General features: G+C 32.5%; 1 long non-coding RNA gene across 1 annotated transcript; it reads left to right on the top strand.

Moving 5' to 3' along the window:
• The first annotated feature begins 790 nt into the window (after window positions 1-790).
• LOC136065388 (uncharacterized) lies at window positions 791-2738 on the top strand. The gene is made up of 2 exons (XR_010627015.1): window positions 791-1014; window positions 2338-2738. It is a non-coding gene; the product is annotated as an uncharacterized LOC136065388 (long non-coding RNA).
• The last annotated feature ends 3692 nt before the right edge of the window (window positions 2739-6430 follow it).

A 6430-nucleotide genomic window follows, 5' to 3' on the forward strand; every position in this document is an offset into this window, starting at 1 on the left:
TTTTTTTTTTTTTTTTTTTGGGTAATTTTGGCAGTTTTTTTAAGGCAAGATGGTGCAAATCTGAGGAAGCTAAGAAATCCCAGCAGAAAGAAGGAGAAAAATGAAAGAAAAATGCACAAAGACACTTACCCTCTATACATTTTTGTTTTCACCTGATAATGTTTCTTTCTATTATCTCGTTCCCTCTTCTTCTTCTTCTCCCTTTTCTTCATGTTTTCTTTGTTTGTGACTTTCTTGTTCTCCACTTTTTCTAACTTTTCCTCCACTTTTCGTTCTTCAGTTATTTCTTCAAATCTCTCTCTCCCAGCATTTGAGGGTCTATGTTTGTTTGTTCTTTTCCGTTTGCATTTTTAAAGCTTTTTTTTCCTTAGTTTTGTGTGACCACGTGAAGAGGCAGAGGAGTTCCTCAACCAAGAAAAGAAAAGGTAATGTGATAAGACTTATCTTGGAAAGTGAGAGTGAAAAAAAAGATTTTTTTAAAAAATAAAATATTTTTTTTCTTAGTCTTGTGTGGCCACGTGAAGAGGCAGAGGGGTTCTTCAACCAAGAAAAGAAAAAGTAATGTGATAAGTGTAATAAGACTTATCTTGGAAAGTGAGAGTGAAAAAAAAAAAATAATAATAATAATAAAAGAAACTAAAGATGGTGGGAGAGAATAAAAACTAAAAAAAAAATAGTATTTTTTTTTTTTTTTTTTTTTTTTTTTTTTTTTTTTTTTTTTAAATATTAAATTTAATGCCACGTCGCTTAAAATTTAGCATTTATTTTAATCTTGAGGACTACATTAAAATATTATTTCTTTCTCTCTTCCTTTTCTATTGCTCTTTCTCTTTTCTCTGTTTCTTTGCTCTCTCTTGCTTCTCATCAGATAACAAATGGAAGCAGCCCTTCTCTCACAAAATTAACATAGCTCTCTCTCACAAAACCCCTAAACCATGGCTTTAAGTCGGAGTTTGCTTAACTACCTGCGAGGAAGAATGGAGATTGAGAGCATCAACTCAACCACAAAAATCGGTACCCAAAATTTAATTTTATGGGTTTTTCATCATATTTGAATTTATTGGTTTATTTTACGAGTTGATGATTTGGTAGTTTTGAATGATTCGCTATTTTCCTCACTACTATCTGGGTTTAGGTTTAGGTTTTGGGTTTCTGAGTTCTTTATCTCTCTATCAAATTGTTTAAAACCATGATTGAATAGATTGTTCTGTTGTTCAATCCCATGATTATTAATAGAAAAATGAATTTGTATACAAGATTTGAGTCAACTCGTAAAAAATAAAGAAGTGTGCCAATATTACAAGTGGGTTATGCTCAAGGATGAAGAAGACGTGACTTTTTCTTTTCTCTCGGCCACACAGTTGAACATATCAGAACATAATAAACTAACAATAAAGTGTTGTAACATTTGCAATTTGTGCTCCCACACCCAAAACGTTGGGACTGACCTTCATTTATACAATCAGATTTGTTTACATGTTACAGGAGATAAGAGATGAGATATTTGAAAGATATAAAAATGAATAAATGGCATAAGAGAGTTCCTATTTTTTTAGCTAATCTTGAATTGATTTGAGTTAAAGTTATCTGTTGTATTTAAATTAGCATCCTTATCCTTGTCCAATAGGTGTGCTTCAATAGATTACATCTTGGTTTTATTGATTTCTGCAGATAAGCTTGGGTGTTTTAAAAAAATAATAATAATAACAATAAGCAGTTTCAGACTCAAGTACTCAGCCATGGTTATTGTTGCTTCTGTGGTCTATGATTTTACTTATCCATAAACAGAAAAGGGATTTTTCCTGAAATCTAGTGATAGAGTGATATCCAAATATTTTCTATGCTAAAATAACATGGCAAGTTTTATAAGTAGTTTGTCTTGTTTGGTTAATAGTAGCAGTAGCTTCTGATAATACTAAAAAGAAGGTGGGATGTAATGTGGCATCCTGCTGATGATAAAGAATCCAATCCCTCGCTTTCTATTTTGGGGCTGCTGGTCATCTATCTGCACCTACTTTGCCTTGAATTTAGATATCTCTAGTAATACAGCAGTGATAAAAGCCCCAGATGTGTTATCTTCATTGTGATTGAAATTTTTTGTTCTTGTAGAAAGTAACTATATTACTTGCCTGACCGTCTCATATTTCCTACTTCACTCATTTTTCTTTTTCTTGATACCTGATATCAACATTAATTTTCTTTCTTTCTTATTCTCAATGATTTTATTAGTCTTCATTTATGAAAAAATGGTATTATCTAGAAATGTATGTATATGGTCAAACTAGGAATGCTTGCAGGGACAGCTGAATCTTATACTAAAATATAATCATACTACAGATACTTCAATGCTTGCAAGGTCGTAATACAAATTATGTACATAATATGCTTTGAAATGACTCTGATTCCGATGTTGATTTTGAGATAATTGCACTCTTGCATTGGAAGAGAACAATTAGAAAGAGAGAGGGCATCAACATCACATCATGGTTCTGTTCTAGGCTGCAGGTTCATCCAACGTGATCATGAGCAAGGCCACCAAAGACTTTTTCAAGACTATTTTGCAGAATCACCGATATATCCTCCTAATTTTAATTTCTATACTCGCATGAATTTTTATGTCTTTAGTATTTATTGTAATTTGAAATTTCTCTTCATTTATGTTACTCTTGTGCAAGTATTTTAAAAATTCTATGTAATTTGAAATTTATCAAATCTATGTTAATCTTGAAATTTATCAAGTCTGATTGAAACATATGACTATTGTGAAATATTAACATTTGAAAAATATGACCCTTAAAAAAAAGGCTACTAAGAAAATATAATAGTTGGAAAATTTGAAAAATATGGTTGTTGGAAATGAATAGAGGAAGAATAAAGAAAGATTAAAGAAATAATATTTAATGAGATGGAGAAAGGATAGAGAGTCTATTGAAATGTGTATTTGAAAAAGTATGTAGGTAAAAGGTAAATATCAATGTTCGCTCGTCAAACAATACAAAAATTTAGAGAAGTTATTAGAGATGCTCTGAGGAGAAAGGAGAAAATTGGTAGGGAGGAGATTAGCATGAAAGGTAGTGCGTTTCAGCTTCTTTTTTTTTTTTTTTGGCAGAGGTCGTGTCTCAACCGTGTCTCGATCATGTCTGTTATTTAAAAAATAAATAAAATGGCTGGGACACGCATGTAGCCGTATCCAACGCGTTTCTTGTATCCTGTATGTGTCGGACATGGGCACGACAACCCAAATGTTGTCTTTGTGCTTTCCAATAAATCATATATTCCTGCTTCTAGCTTTGAAATTTACAATTTATCCATTGTATGTTGCCTTATTTTGAATCTTCCAAATTTATTGGAGATAAATTATGGAAAAGTTGTTGAACTCATTGAAGCCAATATTGCTAGGAAGCACGAATACATCATTTAGGATATAGTACTTGTGTCATACTCGTATTTTATCGGTCGTTTTATGATATAATTTTTCAAAAATTACTTGTGTTGTTGTGTCATACTCGTACCCATGTCCATGTTTGTGTTTGTGCTTCCTAGCAATATTTTTGTTCAATGGAATTTGTCATTCACACGTGAAAATGAAAATGGTCACCTTAAAACAGCGTGATTTCATGGTCTTAACAATAATTCAAGCCAGCTCTTAAATTTTCTTTGTTTTAATTTTTTTGAAATTGGTCACTTACTTTTCTTAATGTTTACTTTAACGATTGTCTTATGTTTGATTTAAAACGTTTGTCTTTGTACTTTTGTGTTGTAACTTGTAAGGTGGAGTTATGGATCACTCTTTCATGATTTATTTTTCTGTCAAGGTTGTTTGGGCGTTTGTCTCATGGAGTGATGGACCCCTGGCCCCCTTAGATATCTCTCTTTCTTTTTCCTTTTATTATTTGGACAATGTTTTTTCTGCTTTTTTGATAAATTTGATAGTTGTCATGTGGGGGGATTTGATATGTTTACATTTCTTCCGAAAACATAAAAGATGTCACTTGATTTACTAAATTCTTTAACTTGAGCCTATATGATTTTTGTAGTTTTCTATTGGTTTTCGGTCTACCAGGTCAAACAATTTTTTCTAGTTACTTTATGCCCTCAAATTAAGATTTCCTTTATTCATTTATCTCTTTGTTTAATATTTTTTAATCATACTTAAAAGATATATTGGATTAATCATATTTTGTATGGAAAAGGAAACATTAGCAGAATTTGTATAAAAATAATTATAGGGACCGTGTTTGAGCACTTCTACTGTTGGGAGAGTGGACCCAACCCCAGTTAGCCAAGTACACTGAATTTGTAGAGAGCGGGTTCAAGAACTAGACCCTAGCAAACGAACAACGCCTAATGTGGAATTCACCTCTGTTGAAGGTTGGCGCACCAAGGTTACCCTCCAAAATCCCTCCTCGGCGCCGGTCTGAGGAGCTTGACCAATGCCTCTCTCTTTCTCAGAGAGTCCTCCAGGAAAAAAGAACCTCCCCACTCCTGACCTATCTCCTCCCCTTATATCTCCCTTTTTTCCCATCTCTCTCTTCCACTTGTTGGTCATCCATGCCCCTCCTTTCTGATCGTCCGTCCCATCAGCCGCTTTACCAGTACTCATGTGAGTTGCAGCAACCAAGGCTGCCCTGTCCAGAAGTCACATCTCCATTAGTGCGGCCAGAGGGTTAGGTGAACGCATTTAGTGTAGAGGTAACAACCTATCCTGGGCTTGCTCCCCCACTTAGTGTTGGTCTCGGTCCTCCGAGGACAGGATCATCCTCGGCACGGTTTCTAGCAACTCAGGCTTTCATACTTCGTCCTCAGACGCTCCTTCCTCCTCGGCATGGGCCTTGGGCCGGATGTAAAGTGAGCCGAGGTTACCAAGTTCTCAGACCCCACAATAATAATCAACAATTTTATATCTCAAAAGACAAAAGGAATAGATTAAAATATATATATATATATATATATATATATATAAAAGGTTAAGGGAGTATTATTTAAGTAATATTTAAATATAAGAAAAANTTAAATTACTGTTTTGCCCACTAATAAAACCAAAACAACCTACACTTAAATTTGTTTGAAAGTGTTGTAAAATATTTTGGACAAAACATTTTTCTTAAAAAAAAAAAAAAAAAAAACTCACCTTTTCCAATAGTTATGAAAACTACACACATTGCGTTGCTTTGGCATTAGCTTAAAAAACAATTTTTTACTATTTAACTTATTTTTGCTAGTATTCAACTTATTTTTAATATTCATAAATTATTGCACTTTTTAATATATTCTGCTCTACTATATTATTTAAACTATTTTTTAGGTTTATTTATAAATTTTAATAAAAAATTTTATTTCTAAATAAGCTTTCTAAACATACTTTGCGTCTGTCAATAGCTTATTGACAGCTACGGGCCTTTTTAGTTATTATGGCCTTATCACTATACTGGATCAGCGAGCCGAAGGACTTAATGGTTTGCCAATGATATTGACCCACAAAGCGTAGCTTCCATTATACCATGTAGGCCAATTGACATGTGAAATGAGCGGAAACTATTTAATTGTTCAATGGCCCATGCATAAATATCCAAATTTGGGGTCCATGAAATCAATTTGCAATTGCAACCTTGAATGAGAATTTTTTTTTTTTTTTAATTTAAAATTTTAAAGTTGCAACCATGAGATGGAGACCTAGCCAATAACATGCAAATTAAGTCTACTGCATCAACCAACCAAACTAGCAACAGGTAAAATTTTCATATGTTTGAGTTAAATTTATTTTTTTCGGGTGGATTTTGCGGCTCATACTTAGAGGCTTTCAACACTTTTTAAATTTTTTTCGATCCAATTGAAATTAATGAACTTTAAAGGAACAAAATAGAAGTTTACCAAAACCAAAAAGTTTGGACATTATTGACTAGGATGTCATATTGTCTCAAGACAATGGCTCTTCCACATTTAGTTGCAGAAGTTGAAGCTGTTGTAGTGGTGAAAGCCTTGGAATTTTCTTTGGAAATAGGTACTATAGAGATTCTGAGGGAGACTCAACGCTAATAATGAACGCATCTCTATTGTGACCTCTTACATAACTTAATTGAAACTTTTAAAATTTCAAAATTTTAATGGTACAAAATAGAAGTTTTCCTATATATATATATATATATATAAGAAAAAAAGAAAAAAAGAGAAAAAAAAAAGAAAAAAAAAGAAAGAAAAGAGGTTTGGACATTATTGACTAGGTTAAATTATATTGCCAAAAAATTTGAAAAAGGAAAAGCCAAGAAATTCACTGTAGGATCCAAATCATTATTGTCTATAAGTTTTTCTTGCATAGGCATTGATGCATTTAAAAATAATCACACACATATATATAAGTTTAGTACTAGGTATATTTGGTTTTTATTTATTTTTTCCAGTTCTTGAGAAATCTTGTAAAGATATCTGCAAA

Source organism: Quercus suber, unplaced genomic scaffold, assembly GCF_002906115.3.
Source record: "Quercus suber isolate HL8 unplaced genomic scaffold, Cork oak 2.0 scaffold_952, whole genome shotgun sequence".
Taxonomy (NCBI): domain Eukaryota; kingdom Viridiplantae; phylum Streptophyta; class Magnoliopsida; order Fagales; family Fagaceae; genus Quercus; species Quercus suber.